The sequence below is a fragment of the Tamandua tetradactyla genome, chromosome 8 (assembly GCF_023851605.1).
Source record: "Tamandua tetradactyla isolate mTamTet1 chromosome 8, mTamTet1.pri, whole genome shotgun sequence".
NCBI classification, from domain to species: Eukaryota; Metazoa; Chordata; class Mammalia; order Pilosa; family Myrmecophagidae; genus Tamandua; species Tamandua tetradactyla.
In genome coordinates, this window is record NC_135334.1 from 53,941,571 (window position 1) to 53,961,075 (window position 19,505).

The following is a 19,505-nucleotide window of genomic DNA, read 5'->3' on the forward strand; positions in this document are numbered from 1 at the left end:
CGACAAAAAGGAAAGAGATAGTAATGGGATCAGCTTAGGATTTTGGTTGACGTGTATGGGTGTTATTGATGGTGGTTATAGATAGGGGTTTGGGCTCTGAGAATTTATGACCCAGGGCTGGAAAGCTACTTATTAACTAGACCAGAGGTTAGCATTCAAGCAAGTGGCTTAGCCAAAGAAAAATGAGAAAAGCATGCACAATATTTTGATGTTTATAACTATGTTCCTGTTTTTTATTCAATAGTTATTAGATACAAATACTTAGGAATACCTATGAGTTAGGGAAAAAAGTTCAGAAAAACCGGTGTTCCTTTCTCATTTAAAAGATAAAATATTCCATTAACTCTAACCCAGCGTATGCCCTCCATCTCATATTCTCCCCAGGTGAGGGGAACAACTGTCCTGAATGTTATGTTTCATCCTCCTGCTTACCTGTAGTTTACAATCTGTGCTTCTAACACTCAATAATGCATTGTGCACTATTGCAGGTTTTAAAATTTATACAAATGTCATATTGTAAATATTTTTATGATCTTTAAAATATTAGCACTGTTCCTGAGATGTATTCAAATTGTTACTATGCAGTTGCAGTTTAATACATTTTCTCTGTACCATTTATGCTTTCAGAGAAATATCAATCATTTTTATTTATCCATTCCATCACTGGCAAAACTGAGGTTAATTCCAGGATTTAAAATTATTGTATTTTTGATGCACCTGAAATTGATTTAGTAGGTGACAATATAAATATTTCACCATATTTCTTAGGAAGTCTATTGTTTTAACATGCATTTGCAATGCTTGCTTGCTTAGTCATAAATCAGGAATCCGTACATCAGGTGAGTCTTTGTCTTTCTTTTTGATTTCTGTGGTCTTTTCCTACATTTCTGGACCAATGGCCCTCAGTTTGTTACAATGTCCTGACACATATCTGCTGCTGATGTCTGGGAATATATATTAGATATTTTGACCAATAAAGCACAGTGTTCTAACACTGTTGACATCCATTTTTAAGGAAAAAGTTTACAAGCACAAGCAACACCTTGGAATATTCTCAGGATATGATGGTATTCCCAAGGGTTTAAAAACAAAATACAAAACAGCACACCTGCAAATTTCATTAATGTCTCGTGTGGATAATGTTCTTGAAAGCAAATTAAATCATTAAATTTTATTCTACCTACATTGCAGGATTTTTTTGGTTATTCTCTATTTCTTATATTTTCCAATTTGAAGAAAGATTTTTCCCTATTTTAATAAGGAATGTTGCTCCAAATGGATAACTATGCATCTGCCATGAAAATAATCTATTATTCAAACCTTTTGACTTATTTTCTGATCCCCACCATTTGAATGTCTTGGTCTCCTCTACATAATTAAGAAATAATCAATGAATATTGTTGAGTCAAACTGCTTGAGCTAAATTTGCATTCCCAAGTATAAGAAATTTACTGTGCTTTTGGATATTAGAATCAGCCCAACTCACGATTTCTCAACATTTAGCATTCATCAGATTAACCTGGAAGGATTGTCAAACCAGAGATATGAGGCCTAAACACTCAATTTTGATTGAGTCTTGGGTATGACCTGAAAATCTGCATATCTAACAAGGGTCAGATGCTGCAGGAAATGGAACCATTTTGAGAACCACTGGCCTAAGTAATTTTTCTAATTCCTTATTATGTAAAGGATTTCCTATGCCATTGGTTCAGCCAATATTTTGTCTTTTTTTAAATGGTTAATTACACTTCTAATTAATTATTAATGCCCATTGTTAATCAGAAACTGTTGAATCCAAAGCGTTTCAGAAGTTATTTTCTTTCTTTTCTTCAGAAACATAATTCTGTGAGGATCCTGTATGTTACAAAGCGTGGTAGCAGGGATCAGGAAGCAGCACATAGTAATCCCATCTGTGGAATATAAGGTAATCATGGCACTGATTTATGAACTTATTTATGCATCAGACATTTAGGTGACCACTCTGTCACAGACATTGTGTTACCTGCTAGGTATACAGCAGTGAAAGCAGGAGACCTTTGTCTTGTGTCTGATACTTTATACTGTTACAAAAGGAATGGATTGATCTAGGGCTGATATAAAGGTCTTTACTGGTTCTAAGTGTTAGAAGAGATATCCCTGTAAAAAAGAGGTTTCTGACCCTGAGAATTGACTAGAAGGTTTTTACTAGGTCAAGATGAGGGAAAAGGATATTTCATTCTGACATGTACATGTAGATAACTGGGTCTGCTTCTGATGTGAAAACTCTGGTCCTGAATTGGAACATTAATATAGAATCACACACCCATACATTCTTGTAATTTCAGAAAGCTTCAAAACTGGTGAATTACCACAGCACAGGTTCTTCCTAATGGAGCACAAAGGAAATTTTAATTTAAATTAAATGGAATGAACAAAGCTTGCATTTCAAACTTTATTCATATTTAATAACAAAACGACTTTAAAGTAGAACAAGTTTAAAGACAATAAAATCTGTGATTTGCTTCAGTTCAGAAGAGCTACCTCAGCTATGGAGTTCTTTGGCATAAATTCAGGCTCTTGTTCCTGTCCCTCTTCATGTACGGCCTGTATATAGGAAAGGTCTGATGGGGAAGTTGAAAGAGTAATTGGGGTAGGTCCAGATGAGGGAATCGTGGGTGACATTCAGAAAAGTAACACTTTTACTCTCACAATCATGGTACACACCAACCGGGCTGTGAGGTTTCTGTATACACTGACAAAGCATCAGAGCCATGGTGAAGAGACTGTAACGGTTATGCTTCTTCACACATAAAAGAAGAAATATATATCCTTGGATTCTACCAGTGTGTCCTTCTTCCTCACCCGGAAATCCCTGCAGACTCCAAGAGCCCAGTCCCAAGAGTCGTCCACTTCCAGCTCCCAGTAATGTTTCCCAGAGGTGACGGCCTCGGTCCCCACGCAGCAACACAATTAGATTTTTTAGATTTAAATCTGTGTCTTCATGGTCATGCCCAAATCTCCACCTTCTCACATCATCAAACAGCATGACATTGTGATTGGCTGTTTCATTATGGAAAGAAATGTTCACTGTGGAAAGGAAAGAATGTTCTAGTTATAATTAAATTAAAAATCCCTATGAGGTGAGGCATCTGCCATGAGTCTCACTTGAGAAAACAGGCCAAGACTTCAGGGGCAGTTCTACCTGGGCAATAACAGATTTAAGGGCTCCCCGTGTACGTACAGAATAAACAAATACCAAACCACAGTGGAAAATATTCCTTAAAAAAATTATGATTATAGTGGGTGTAAATATGTTGTCAACATCTGACTGATTACACATCATGGTTCATAAAGGCCTGGAGACCTGGGCTTCCACGGCAAGTCCTTAGCAATGTAACTGAGCACAGCCCCTTTTCAGAAAAATAAATCCTAGATCGAAATAAAGGGGGGATGGCATTGCCAGAGATTTTATGACACTCTCATTAATCAAGCAAATTTACACTCAAGAAAATCTAAACATATCTTCTTAGAAGGGGTTTCTTACTCAGAATATTCTGTCCACTGTGCCTCATTTCATCTCAGGCCTAATATTCCTCTCTCTGAGGCTCATCCTCCAGGTTTAAGTCTACCCTGGACTAGAGCCTCATCCACCACCAAAATGCCTCGTTGTTATTCAAATAATCTTGTTTTCTACATATAGTCATTTTATGTTTGCTCACTGTTTTTTTTTCTGATTATATCAATTAAATTGCATTTTATAACAAATTCACTGTCAAAATATTGTTTACAGTCGTGAATCACATTTCTCCCATCTCCATCTTTCATTTAATGTTTTCATACTATCACACTACAAATAAGACCATAAATGCCTCTTCACAGGCTGCTCTCCTCTGCTAAATGAAAGGGTAATAAAGAGGGAAAGATTGCCTGTGGGAAACTGTCATGAAGGACACTGCATGGTCCCACCAATGGGCTGACACTCACCTCGGTAGCAGCTGAGCCTGTCTCTCAGTCCAGTGATGGGTCCTGCGCTGAGCTCTGGGCTCACAGGCTGGGGCATGCACAGCTGCGCTGACTCACTCCTGCAGGGGGAAGATTCAGTTCATCTCTGTGGTGCCAAAGGCCCCATCATAATATCTAAGACAAGACATATACATTGAAGTGAAAATGTCCTTCAGCCCCTTTTCTGATACAATACTGAACCTCCACAATTGTGGCTTAGGATAGAGCTTTGATAGTGAATCCTTCCTGCTTCTCTTTTCTGCCTACTTCCACCCCTTGCTTCTCAGAGGTACATGACTTTCTCACTGCCTGGGCAAAGCTTGGCCTTCTACCTCAGCGTGTATTTGATTTTCAAATTGGAAATCACAGGTGACTGTCTTCTAGCAACTTGTGCTTTGACTCCTTTAACAAGGAAATCCCTGGGACCCTGGTGTGATAAGAAGCAATGCTAAATTCTGATAAAAGGGGATATGGAATCTTATTTAGTAAAATATAAGCATATCTGTAGATAATCAATTTAATATAATATAATGAATTATGCCTTGGATTTGTTAGAAATGGCTAGGTATCTTCAAAACCCACATTGTACCTTAGTTTGCAATGAAGGGTAAACTTACCTTGTCAATATATCTCCGAAATCCTGTTAAGAGATGAAAATTAGGGTTTTTCAGATTAGAGTGCTTCTGCCATCCAGTCCTTGGCTTTAAAAAAGAACCAACTTCCACAATCCCACCATTTTGTTAAGTAAGTATTCTTCTCCTTAATAAAAGATTACAACTGTGGCAACACTTTGACAGTATCAAAATCTTGATGAATTCTGAACCCCAAGTATACCTAAGAGAGAGAAGACCTTGGCTTGTAACCATGACAACCAAGCATCACTGTCTACAAAGTGGTTTTCCCAGAGCTTGTCCCTGGGGGTAATGTGACCAGTTATGGGTAATTCAAATCTAGGACTTTTAAAGAGGACTTAAAGTTTCCCCAGATTCCTATTTATTGTCCAATTGAAGATAAAAGCAGAATGTCCATGTGTAAGCTGTTCCTTCTGGTGGATAAGGAGAATTTTAGCAGAGGATGTTTTGTGGGAAATCCACTCTCACAATTCTGTAAGGCTTTGTTGCTCATAGTTAGGAGAGGATTTGTAGTTCATATGTGTCTTTCCCAGGTAGGAATTAACTTCCACATGTGTAAAAATGTATTTGGACATGAATAAATATGTATTTGGTAGCAAATAATTAATGGAGGTCAATCACAGCACTTCAACTAATATAAATATATCCCACGTATGTCCTAGTTTTTACCTGGAGCATCTCCACATCTAGTTTTTGGCACATTATCATCAATTCTTCATACATTTCCCTAGTTATTTCTTCTTTTGAGTCATTATGGCTCCATTTTTTCTTGAGTTGCCATGAAATATTTTTGCTTTCCTGTGTCAGTTTGTCTAAATGATGTTTTCTTCCTCATGGAGATCTGGATGCAAATTCTCATAGGCAGCTTTGATAATCATTCTCCACAGACGCACATAATCCTGCAAGGACATGGATTTCCTAGATCACATACCCAAGGTGACTTTAAAATCCTTCAATTAAAGCTCATCTATTTCTCTTTGAATCATGACTTTTACCAATCAGCTACATACATGCAAAATTCAGACCCACACATTTCTTAGAAACAACATGTTCAGTCATTTCTTTCCTTCATTGTTTTGCACTATCTGAAGACCCAAACCCACCCTTTCTTCAAACCAATTTCATACATTACTTTAGTTCCTAAAATGTCTGGAAAAGAACTTTTCAAAGTTAATTTATTTTCTCTCATATTTGAAAAACTATGAGCAAGTTTTGGAAATAGAAAATTTGCAAAATAGAGAAAGTAAATTATTCTATGCAATATTCTGACCTCTTTGTCCATAAATTAGTCTCTCAGTTTCAAGTTCCCTACTCCATAGCCTGACAATTCAATCTTAGCAGAAATAAGGCTTATCAATCTCAGGATTAGAAACCATCAGGTAAGGTCTTCCTAAAATCCGTACCACAGGCCCTAAAGATAATTTCTATCCTTATAGCCCTTTTTCTGTCCCCCTTTGTTTACGAATGGGTTTGTCTTCTCCTATTTAAGCCAGAGGTTCTCATACTTCTCTGCCCTGTTAAAGGCATTCATTCCCATTCCTTTGCCTATCCCCTCTCAATATTAATGTTCTCTGCCCCTTCCAATCCCCACCTTTGCCCCTTTACCTAGGCTTTTCAAAGTTTTCTATTTTTTTTATCTTACTTGAACAGATATTCATCTCTAGCTAACACGCTTTCACTTTTCATCCCTACACGCACATTTCTCATTGCTGTTCCCACCTCCTTACCCCCCATGGGAACTTTGAACTAATTATTATGAATCAGCTGTAGCTCCCCATTTTAAGCTCTTGAATTTCTAGAATTCAGCTCATACAGAAACCTTTGCCTGAATTATCCAAAGATTTTAATACCTACTAGAACTCAACTGATTTTGTAACTGAGAAATTTGTCACCTCCTTAACACTGATGACTGAAGTTCCCTAACCCCCTGTCTGTGCCCACATGTTTGGCCCTGTTTCTTGTTGCTGATATATTAAGATTTAGAAACCTTAACCAAGAAGCATGTTATCCTACACTGAAAAAAAGGGATATTTTTCTACTGTTCACCTACTCACAGAATCTCATGGAATACCATCACTTAAGCTTGAGTCCTCTAGGTATACATTTCAAACATGTCTGCCTCAAATTGGTTCTGAAGGAAACAGACTCAAACTCATCACACACACATCAGGGTTTCTGTTTTCTACATTTAGATTTCTCTGATTTTCCTGGATCTCTTCCCACGGAGATCTCATCTGCTTTAGGAGCTTCTTCTGTAAAACAGCTGTGAATTTGAGCACCAGAAAAGCAAATATTACAGATTTCAGACCCTCAAAGAGGGAGGAAATTGATGTTAGATAAATGAACTATAGGAGAGTATAAGGATGATATTTCCCTGTTTACCCTCCACACTTGTCAATTCTTGGAAAACTCATACAATACAACCACAAAATTTAACATAATTCTTTGTCTAAGTGACTGTTCCATGAGGAATTCATATAATATGGCTAGTCTTCAGATAAGCATCTTGCCATAGACTTTTGGCTGATTGATGCTAGTCCCATCCCCTCCACCATATTCTTACCTTACTTCTTTGTCCAATATTAGTAGTTATGTTCCCAAAATAAAAAAAAACAACCTCTTTGCAACTGTAGTTTTGATCACCAGTGACTCTTACTGAAAAGGAGGGGTTTACAGTTGCCTGAGCATTATACTACATAATCCAAATCATACCATTCATTTAATCACCACCCCATTTGAATGCAAGTTCCATGAAGGCAGGTATAAGAGTGTATTTAATCATAACTTTATATTGGTGCCTAGAAGAGTACCTAGGACATACTATGCATTCTAAAAAAGAGTAGATTAATCACTCTCAATCCTCAATTTCCTTATGTCTTAGCAATTGTATTACCACCTCTCAAAGTGCTCTCAGAGACATCACTTACCCGGTAATTCTCGGCAGCCCATTCTATGAAAGAGTGTTTGTGAGTCTCATGCTCCTGAAGAACTCAGAAACTGGCAGAAATTTTCTTGTCTAATACAAGACACCAAATGCTTCATAGCAACATTGGATTGAGGTCTGTGCACTGTGAGTTTTCCCTGCATGTGGGGCACTGGGCAGGAGTTTCAGCTTCTTCCTGGGAAAGACAGAGAAAGGGCCTGCAAAAGCTGTGCCCACAGTCTATGGTGACTGTTGTCTGTAAAGTAGTTCAGGCAGATAAAGGAGGTGAGTTCTTTCTGGAAGGCTTATCAGACGTGTGAGTCCATTTTGCTGAGGTAAGAATATCAGAAGTTTATTATTCTGCTTTATCGAGAAAAAGGCTGAAGCAAATTTTTAGTCAAGTTGTGACTCAATAATACGCTTGTGTCTACAGCAGAGTAGCATTCGTCTTCCATATGACCCCAATGGGAAGATGAGGCACAAAGAGTGTCACAGGAAATGTCATTGGTTATATATCCTACAAACTTCTAATGACCTCTAATGACCTAACCTCTTTTCTACTCTTTAAACGCATTCCAGTTTTCTTGAGATATTTCCTTAAAAGATCTTTTGGGATTGAGTAGTTTGACCCAAACCCATGGCCCCAGGGGTTGGTTTTGTTTGTTCTGAAAATCAATTATAAAGGTACTGGCCCAGGATTAGTTTATCAAAGGGCATTGGACTAAATTCTTTTAGCTCAATAATTAATTTGTCTTAATTATATCTTTGCTGTCCTTTGTTTTTTTAACAGAATCCATCAACCAAAAACAATTTTTGAATATATAATAATTAATAAGGACTAAATTCCACTTTGTAAATTGCATGAGTTTAAATGGGAATCTCTTATATAAATATATTAAGCAGTTGTGTTTTCTCTCCTATTTTTGATGGTATACCTCTGCATCAAGCAAAGCAGAAATTGATAAGAGAATTGCTATACCTTCCATGTACTGTCAAAATGTTATGAAGCATCCCTTCACATTGTGAACAGATGTATATATCATGCAATAATAACCATCAACAACAGAAAACAAATCAATCTTTTCAAAACTAATTTTGTTTAAAACTGTTGGGTCCTCATTTCCACAGAAAATGAATAAAGATGGCACTCTCATTTCTGATATTTCTTCATGTTCACCAGTAACACTGTTCCGAAGGCAAAATCATTTCCAAGCTTCTAGAAAATTTAAGCCAGGAAACTGATATTTCTGAAGAGATAACATGTACCACCTTAAACAGTATTTTCCTCAAGTCATCAAGGAACAATCTACAAATTGCAGAATAATCTGTCTTCTATCTGTACTTTTATGCAGTACTTGTAAAGCAGAATGTAAAACATTTAGACATGGAGAATAAAATACTGCTAACCTGTTTCAGGATCTATACCTTAAAATGACAAGATATTTGGCAAAAGCTTTCTGTGTCTTACAATCTACAAGAACAGTCGAGGAATATATAAAATAATAGAACAAAAGTTAACCATCATGTGAATTCTAAAAATATATAGTAAGAATAGTTTTCTGATGGATAGATTAAAATTATGCTTTTATTTTTTTTTAACTTCTTTGGGTTTGGGGAAGCAGCAGGAACTCCTCCCTTGCAAACTGTACTCACTTATGAAATAAATCAACGGTTTCACCAATTTTTGCTGTAAAAGTAATAATGTGGGAGTCAGTTGAGGGGCCAATACCTCACAAGGTGGAAGGAATACCTTTCAGTGGTCTCCATAGCCTGGGGAGTTTCAAAATCACTCTGTCTGTTCTGGAGAGGAATGAGCCTGGCTACTTGGAAGCCCTTTTATTGAAACTGAAGACCATACCCACTTCTCTCATGTGATTAGATTTTATGAGTTTTAAACGTTAATGTAGATGATTAGATTTCTTCAAATACAGAGGAAAAGTTTGCTAATCTCCATAAACAAACCTCTTCAAATATCTCTTGGAGTCACTGATTTGCAACTAATGAATCCCCAAATTCTGTATTTGTATCTAGCTGTTCCTGATTGAGGCCCTTTTTTTTGTTAACAAGGGCAGGCACCAGGAATCGAACCCAGGTCTCCAGCATGGCAGGCGAGAACTCTGCCTTCTGAGCCACCGTGGCCCACTCTCTTTCCTGATATTTTAACCACATATTGGAATAAATTTTTCATGATAGTAAAATATTTGCTTATGGTAGATCATTTTACATTCATTCATCACATAATTATGTTGTATCAGATTTTAAGCACTGTGCTAAGTAGTGGGAATATTAGCAAATAAGACAAATAAAGCACTTACCAACCGATACATTCAAAGTTCAAAAGAGGATGGTCCTCTGGGTTAGTCAACTTTGTTCTTCCTTTTCAAGGAAAGGAAACTATTTCAAACTGGCAGCCATCGCCTTCTGAGGCCCTGCCTATGATTGGGGTCACTGTGCATGGGCAGGACCTGGTCATTGTAATTCATGGACACAAAACCAAACTCCTTTCCAATTCTTAGGTAAGTCCCCTCATTCCTGTGCCCCTTTAACATTTTACCTTCATGACACATGCCTTCTCTGAGACACCTTAGTGTCAACTGCTCAGTAATGCCAGTGGAGACTAGCAAAAGGATGGGGTGAACAAATTCCAGAAGGCCAAACTGATTTTCAGCAGATTTGAATTCATCCTCATCAGAAGGAAACAGCTCTTAGTAGTGCTTATTTGGAACCAAAATGGAAATTTGCCACTGAAAAAGATGTTAATAGCTAGAAACACTCATCCACTTCATCAACATGAGACCAGCTTTCCCCCAAATAAAAGACTGTCAGTATCAACTCACTTTTCTGACATGGTTCCCTGTAGAATTTCTACAGGAAAAAGAAAAACAAGTGTAATGCTATACATAAGAGTTAACTACCCTTTTGCTTCCCCTCTAGTATCCTTGTATTTTAAAACTAATATATATCTTCTCTTTTCTCAAGGGAATAACCAGAACAGAAACTAAATTATGATGAGCAAGATATTTTCACGTCATCAGAGTAAAGGAGGAAGGGGCTCATGAAGAGGCTGTGGTGAGGCAAGATGGTTTGGGTTCCCAGAGGCATTGCATAGTCCCCAGAGGCATTGCATAGTCTTGTCCCCAAAGATAGGTCCACCTACTTAGACTACAGTTAAAACAAAAGAGGAAATTGCATAGCAAAATAATTACAGTTTACTAACATTGATTGCCAAATTTCCCCCATCTTGCTTTTATAACAGGCAAAGCCTCATGTCTTCAGGAAACTGCTTTATGTGGCTCAACAGAGAATATGATGAATTAAGGAGCATAATTTGGGGGTTGCTCCCAGAGATGTAAGTATTCTGTTAGCCATGGAGATTTTTGGTTTTGGATAATCTGTTTGTGTAGCTAGTACTCTGATCACTCTGGAAATATTTTTATTCTATGTTTTCTAAAAAATGTTCAAATGTTTCCCAAACATTACCAGGAATCTGAAGAAAGAAGTGGTTAGACAAAGAAAATGATGGGAGTCAAAGTGAATCTTCCCCCAAAGTAACAGCATATGCAGACAACATTTCAGTGTCATGGCAACAGGGGATAGAAAAGGATTCGTGTCACTGAGGTTGGACTTTCTGTCTTACCTGGAGCAGCCCCATGTTGGCAGGTCTCAGACAACTCACTGTACATTTTCCTCAGGCTTTATTCTGTTGAATCATTTGCACTTCACTGTCCTTGAGTTGTTGGAAAATCTCTTCTTCTCTCTACAGTGTCTCTATATGGAGATGCTGCTCCCCATAGAGAAGTAGGTGCATCATCTAGTATTGAGTCCTGATCACCACGTTCCTTAAGACCACATAATCCAGCATGGATATTGGAGTAGAAGGATCAACTACTCTCACTCCCAATACAAAACTTCAGAACTTAAATATTCTTTCCTTGGTTTCATCAGGTAAGAGTTACATGAACTTTCAGTCCCATAACTGGGTCTTGAATATTTGCTAGTCCTTTCTGTCCATCTTTCTCTGTGCTCAAATATACCCCCCCATTTAAACTAACTCCCCTAAATGGCTCCAGAATCCCTCCCTGTGATGCTTCCTCAGGATATTTACTCAATCAATATTCTCACTTTCACCTTCACCTCAACTTTCTTCCATCCCTCATGTTGTTCTACCTTGTTCATATAAATATTTAAATATATTTATGTATATGCATAATATAGAGATTCTAAACAAACAAAAATTTACTCTATTGTTTCTATGGCGACCACTCTATTTCTCATCTCCTTTACAGCCAAACTTAGGCAATGGTGTCTTTATACTGAGTACCTAAGAAGCTTTATCCAAACCTTCACTGTTAGTCTAAGAGAACACACTAGGTCCTGGTTACACCTTATACAGCTTTTTTTGTGTGTGCGCTATTATTACAATGAACTGTATAGTTGAGATTATATATAACCCATTTTAAACTGTTACTGTTCCCTGGGAAGTCATCACTATCCTTCCAGTGGTAACTTTTTTAGGTAAAAAGTCTATGTAGCATTATACCAACATTCAAACCAAATAAAATAGTTTCATACTCATGACAAATCGCTGGATTTTACTTGGTTCTTAATTTAGATTTCTTTGTGCTTCCTGAGCCATTTTCCTTAAAGTTTCCATTTCCTTTAAAAGTTGCTGCCACAAAAGAACCATGAGTTTTAGTGACAGAGAAGATATTGTTATCAATTGTATCCAATTTTCACCTATGTGAAAAGGCAGTGATTGAGTGAAGTTATAATCTTCAGTTAAATGTCTTGGTCACATGTTTCCACAGTAACCTAAATTGATTCTCATATTTGGAGAATCATATCAGAAGTGACAAAAACATGTAATAGAAACCTTGAAGGGACCCTAAGGAAAACATCCGTTTCTTGAGAAATTTGCTCTTAGATGTTTGCATAACCTGAAACGGAACCCAGCTTGCCTCAGAAGTCAGTGTTCCTGGTACCATCTGTTCCACAACGAACCAATTCCACCTATTTGGCCAATGGTTCTAAGTAAACTCCTTTCAAGAAGGCTTAATCCCTGACTAAAGTGTCAAAATTGGTCAAGAACAGTAAAATAACATACTATTGTCTTGGGATATACATTGAAATATGTCGCCTCCACCAATGTTATTCTCATCAATTTCATTGTTATAATTCTCATCTTTCTTTCTGATTTATAATCTGAAAGATTCTATTTTGCCTTATAGGCATCATGTACCTGCTTCCTCACAGCCCATTCCTCTTGTCTGTATCAGTGCCCACAGAGCAGGTTCTTGTTAACTTCACAGAAGACTCCTTTGGTCCTTGTGGGTCCCACAGATCTGAGGCTCACAGCTCTGCTTGTGCAAGGTCTGACTTTCCTGGCAAAGCATTATCTTAGCACAGAGCTGGTCTGGTAACAAATACTTTTCCTCTACTTCATTCTGTAAATTCGGAAGCCAGAAGGTCCCTACCCATTCTGCTATATTTGGGCCAGTTTCTCCATCGCACACATGGGATTGCCAATTTTTTTGTTTGTTTGTTTTTTCAGTTTGAGTGTTTGGATTTCCATAACAGAGTGTAATAAAATGATGAGGGTGGGGAGAAGTTCTCACCTTCAGTCTTGACATCTGAGAACCTCACCCTGGGTGCTTGTCATCACGCCTCTTCACTCCACTGTGGTCTATGTTCTTTACAAGGGTAAGTATTGTACATACATAAACTCCAAGGAATAGTGCAGAAAGCAGGGTTACCAGCTACAGAGCTGTCACCTCCCCTAGACTCAAAGGACAAATGGAGGGAGAGGTTACTGAAACTTAGAGTCATATAAAGTAGCCTCGCAATGAGTCATGATCTTTTGAGAAAACTTCCAGACCCAAGCTACCTTGTCGGTAGTGTTATAGGAAAATAAATACACTAACCTTACACATTTTCATGACAGCATTCTCTCTCCAGGTCTCGCCAATCATCTAACACAGCTGTAAGCCAGAGAGGAATGGAAAACTGATTATGTGAGTCTCCACAGTGGAAAAGTGCGGAGAGCAGACCTGGAATGATGAATATAAGCTCTCATCACTGCTGATTCATCCTGTCTTGTGATTCCATAACACCATGTGACAAAATTCTCTTCAAATCAAAGTGAGGAGTGAGGTGAGCCCCTTCTGTGGTGTTCATCTTAGAAGACAGTGTCTGAGATGTTAAATACCCACAATTTCTACATGAAATTTTCTCTCTAATTTTACATTAAGGAGACAAGCACTTAAGCATTCCAGAATTACTTCAAATAGAAAAGTAAAATGAGAGTTTAAATAATCACCACTAGTTGCTCTTCTAAAATCTACAATGTAATTCTAATTGGGTGCTAGTGACTAAAGTAAAAATATCTATTGACCCTAGTCCTAATGCCTTAATTTACTATCAAATGTCATTGCACTCCCCAAATAATGCTGAGCACTAGCATCTGGAAGAGTAACTCCTGCTCCTTTCTCTTTCCAGTTGCTTTAATTCAAAGAAACCTACTTTACCCTCTTCTCCACCCTTAACGCATACACATTTATTCCTTTTATTACCAAAGGAATTCCTATATGAAAATCTGTGTTCAATGTTATTTCAAGAGACAATTGTTCCATCTCTTACATCTAATTCCATATTATAATCCTGCTATTTTTAAATATGTGATATGCTATTTCTTATGTTCTTGATGGCCTTCAGACTATCTGTCTCACCTAGAAGGTTAATAAATTCCTTGTGCTTGGGATGAAGATAGAGAGACCAGAACCCATGAAAGTAGAAGAAACAATCAAGAAATATTTTAGGTTTTGTGGTCCCTGCCAGGAAGGGGCGGTGGAGAGGGCGGACAGAAGCTACCTCACTCGCTGCATTCGGCCCCCACCTCCCCATGCCACCAGGCAGGGCTGATGCTGGGAACGCGAGCCAGGAGCTGCGTCCAGGAGCAGGAAGCTGCTGCCGCCCACAACACTCCCGGCTCGAGGGCGGGGCGCAAAAGAAAGGGAAGCAGGGCAGGACCCAGAGCCGCGCCCGCGCACCCCGAGCGGCAATGAGGCTGGAGACCAAGAAAGCACATACCCAGCTCTTCAGGCCTACAGCCGCCACAGCGGGTTGGACTGTGGCGATCCCGAGAAGTTTCCGGACTTGGACATGAACCAGGATCTTCACCGGCCCCACTGGCGTCACAAGGTGGGTTTCGAGGATGTGATCGCCAAGCCCGTGTCTATGCACTCCTTAGAGAAATGTGGATCTGCAGCCATGTCCTCTTGGAAATCAACAATTATGTGATCCACAAGTTCTCCATGGTGTTCCTGGCGATTCCCATGGCCTTCGGTGCGGGAATTCTCTGCCACCCTCAGCTGCCTGCACACGTGGATTCTAATGTCTTTGTAAAGACCTGCTTAATGGTCCTGCCTGCAGTGCAGACAACATGCAAGAGTGAGACAGATGGTGCCATTGTCCCATTGTGTACAAGCCTAGGACGCATCTTCTCTTCTGTCAGCCTGCAACTGAGCCATGACTGATCACCTCAACACCAGATGTACTGGCAGAACCTGAATGAACATTCTTTTGAATATTCTCATAGGTGACAAATATTCATTGAATGAAGAATAATTTATTTTCAAAATTACCAGAACTCGTGAACATATAGGGTGATTGAACTGAAATACTACTGGGGGCCAAAGCTCATGAATGATTACATTATGAAACACATCCTCTTCAAGGTAGATACAAAAGAAAAATTTCAAAACTGCCTTAGGCTATTGCAGCATCCATGGAAAAGACTCATGATTATTCCTTAAAGAACTACTACTCATTTGGCTATACAGATTCTCTGTGTTAGTTAAAAAGTGAGTCTCATGACTTTATAGTTACACCTTATATTTAAGATGATTTCTAAGACTGTTTGGATATGCTGGTAAGCCAAAATTATTTGATTAATTAAATATCTATTTTACTAAATCATGTATTATCTTTTCAAACAGCTATTGGCTGTTTGTTTTAAACTACAAATGTACACACACAGTCATTAAAAAAACTTTTAATTTTTAACAAGGATGCATATGATTTCCCTACTTCTGAACAGTATGAACTGCTTTCAAAATGAATTTTTATTGAGATTTGCTGTTAGCTATTTTATATCTAAGATTCAAATTCTGCAGGAAGCAAGCAGGTCCAGGTGTCATGTATAAACATGTTGGTCCTTTGACTGGGGTGGTTGGGCAGGCAAGGAGATTTCTTCAGTGAACATAATAACCTTTTTAATCCTCCCTAAAAAAAGAGAGGGATTTTATTAGTTGTACAAAAATCACAAAGTAAAATATTAATTTTTTCATTTGGTTTGATAGCCCAATATTTATATTCCACAGTATCTCCTGCTATGCACTGGCAATTCTTACCCTACTAATTGTTTGATCTTATTTCTACCTCAAGTTGCAGTAAGGGTCTGCAGTATAGTCCTCTTCATTTATATTAATGAATTTTGATAATCCATATATAAAAATGATAATTTACATATTACTATAACTATAAATATTTATGCACTGATTGTACTATTATGGTGATGGGGAAAATTTTAAATAGTCCTAACCATCTTTATATAACAGGGATATAATAACACCATTACAATTATTTCCTAATACTGCTAATTCAGACAAGTGTTATCTCAGAGTATATGGATCATCTATTTCTTTTGTGTTCTCAAGCAAGAACACAACTAGAACAAAATTTCAAATGATTTAACAGGTTAACCATTATTAAATGGTTTTAAGTAAAAAGTGCAAATCACAAAGATTTCTTCTTCCTCTACTGGAGTATTAAAAATGTGTCATAATCTAATTATCGTTATCATGAAAATCATATACAATAAGTTAAGTTTTTATGATAAATAGATACGGTAAATCAGGATACTTCAGATCTCAGTATAAAGATAAAACCTGAACTGAAACTACTGAGTGGATTGTACATTAATTGAGGAAATATATTTGATATGTAAATTCAGCTTGAAAACATGTATACCAAGAACTCATAAAATCTATAAACATGTTAAAATTAGGTAGGTAGTAGTTTAGCCTAGTTTTTCCACATGTAAAATGTTAGCAAGAACATATTGTTCTTAAGTGTGAATCTATATAAGGCGTTAATACTTCATGTACATATTATAGAAAATAAGTAGATACTTCTGTTTTTCTGTATCATGTAATGGTATTTTTAGAGCTTTGAGAATTCATCATTTCTGATGACTCAGGAAAAGAGGTTCTACCTCAACTATGTGGTGTTGATCGAGTTCAATTGGCACCTCCTCAGCTCTAAAAGTCAGAGGATTTATGTGAATGGAATTCTCTTGGAAGTGGTGATATAAATTAATAAACATATGTCAAAATATTTGTCAAGCTGCAAAGGACAGACAATTCTAAAAAGCCTATAATGTAGCTACATGAAAAGAATGTTAAAAGGAAAATACCTTGCAACTCTTGTCTTTCTCCCATTTTTACAAAATATTCCATATCATAGATTTACCTCTTCTGGGCCTGTGGCATTAGAGGAGAAGGCAACAGACTATGGGTCGCTCAAGGTAAGTAAAACCGTGCAGGGACCACCCACTCGCTTCCCGCACTCCCTCCCGCGCTCCTGCACGGGGCGGGGCCTCTGAGTTAGTTCCCCTGAACACCCTGAGTAAAGGGGCGCATCTGGGTCCTCACCAAGTAGCAGGAGCGAAATCCGGAAAGAGGCTCATGGAGGCCTCAGAGCTTAGGTTCCGGAGAAGCCAGGAGCCGGGTAAGGGAGCCCCTGGCCCTCCTGATGGACCTCCCAGACCTCCCAGACCTCCCGCCCTCGGTTCTAGGAGGGAACATGAAGGTAGAAGAGGACACGGAGAGGCATGAGCCGCCCTCCTCTCGCGCCGGGCGTGTTGAGACCGCTAAGGGCCTTTGGCGCAAGGACGCTGCCTGGGTTCCAGCTTATTTTAAGTCCAGGAATCCGAACGTCTTCCTTCCCGCTACTGATTCCGGTGGGCGCCTGGGTGAACAGAACCTAGGAGGGCAGCATGCGCCACTCCCCAAGTTCCCAGGAGCCGGGACCCCGAAGCTCCAACACTCCCAACAGCACCCCTTTGCTTTCCCCGCTCGGCACAGCCACCAGGTCGGAGGCAGGAGGCAGGAGGCAGGAGGCCACCGCACCGGGCCACAGCCCTCGAAGCTCCGTGTGGGCGCCGCAGCATCCGCAGGAAAACTCTCGGAATCTCCCGGGAGGCCGGCCGCCTGGGAAGGAGGCAGCCCCAGCTCCGAGTAACGGAAGCCTGCAATGGCAGCTCCCCCTCCAGCCCCGAGCAGTTAGTGGGAGCCCGGGCCCCACTGACCCGCGGGGACACGGGAACCAGGGCAGAGCCTCACCGCCCACCCGGGCTCGGAAAGGAAGGTCGCTAAGCGGCGGCCTGAACCCGAGGAGCGGCTGGGGGCCGGAAGCACCCCGACTTTCAAGGTTAATAGCCTCTGAATGGGACCCGCTGCCCTCCTGCTACCCTGATAGCACGAACATTGGGTTTCATCTGCAAAGCTTCAACCCTATTCAAGGAGAAAGTTTTCATGTACTGTCTTCATTGATTTGGTAATTTTCATTTACAGAATTTTTGAAAGGGAAAATTCATATTGCTACTATTAAATGCAAAGAAGAATCACTCAAATGTTTAAAAGTTAACACCAATCCTGTGCAAACTGGCTAAATTAAATAAAACTTAAATACATAGACCATAAGTAAAATAAACCTAATCCGTTTACAAAAAAGCATACAGTACAATAAGTAGTTCAAGAGGTGACAAATTGTTAAAAACAGTTATCTATAAAACAAATAACATGACAGTAACCTCAATCAGTGGATCTGTTGTTTTGCAAATCGTTCATCCTTAAATGTACTATGTATTGACAATTAGCTACTGTTTTGGAGACAGCATCATCCACAGTGAATCTCACAGAGGATTAAGTGAGTGCTCTTCTGTATTCCAATTTGACTTTGCTTATAATTCTCTAAAATCGCACGGTAGTTTAAATTTATATTTCATTTAATGACTTGCTCATTTTCTCTCCCCCCAGAACACAAGTGTTTATTGACAGTAAAAGATTCAATTACAGGCCAGTTTAATTGACTTGCAAGTACTAGTTCAAGCCACACTAGAACAGCGTAGATTGGAATGAAAGTATAATGGAAAATGATTAGCGATAAGGACATTTAAGTGAAGACCTCCAGGGGTAGAATCTACCGATATAATAATATTCGAGATGTCTTGTCGTCGTTGTTTTTTCTTTTCCTAAACTGCACATGGCAGAGCCGTCTATATTTTGTGGCACACTCATGTTCAGGGTAGGGCCTGCACCTGGGAAGTGATCAGACGTGTAGGAGTCAGCATAAGCTAGGTGACATTGTGTTTAGAAAGGTGAAGTAAAAAACTTAGTACTTAACTAAGATTTTACTTCTTGCTCAGAGTACATGTTCACTTCAAGTTGTTTTGCCTTTTTCCCCTTTTGTCTATATTTTAGGGTCAGTTTCACTCCTGTAATATTGTGGTTGTGAGGTAGAGAGAAATTGAAACAAAATAACAAACCACATGATGATGACTGTTCTGTCTTCTTCCTAGAAGGTCTTCATGTCAATCCTGTTTGCATTTCATTGGCCAAAACATTCCACATGACCCTGAATCCCAAAGGAAGTGCCAATGAAGTTTGGGGTCTCTCTCAGCTGCGAGGGCCCATGGCCACCTCTGCTACCTTTCTCTCCTCATTTCATAAGATTTCCTGGGGGCGTTTTTCTTCGGCATCAGAACATCTCTGGCCGTGTGGGCTCTGTCAGCACTCCTATTGGTGTCTTAACAATATGAAATCTTCAACTCATGAACATATGGTGTCTTTCTTTTAGGTAAATCTTCTTTAGTTTCTTTCAGCCACATTTCATAGTTTTCAGGGTACAAA

At 38.9% G+C, this 19,505-nt stretch overlaps 3 pseudogenes; 2 read left to right on the forward strand and 1 right to left on the reverse strand.

The window, feature by feature from the left end:
* The window catches only part of LOC143645099 (tripartite motif-containing protein 43-like), a 601,918-nt pseudogene that overhangs the window by 239,471 nt on the left and 342,942 nt on the right, over nucleotides 1-19,505 (forward strand).
* LOC143643876 (tripartite motif-containing protein 43-like) lies at nucleotides 2,508-11,188 on the reverse strand (annotated as a pseudogene).
* LOC143643399 (caveolin-2 pseudogene) lies at nucleotides 14,594-15,068 on the forward strand (annotated as a pseudogene).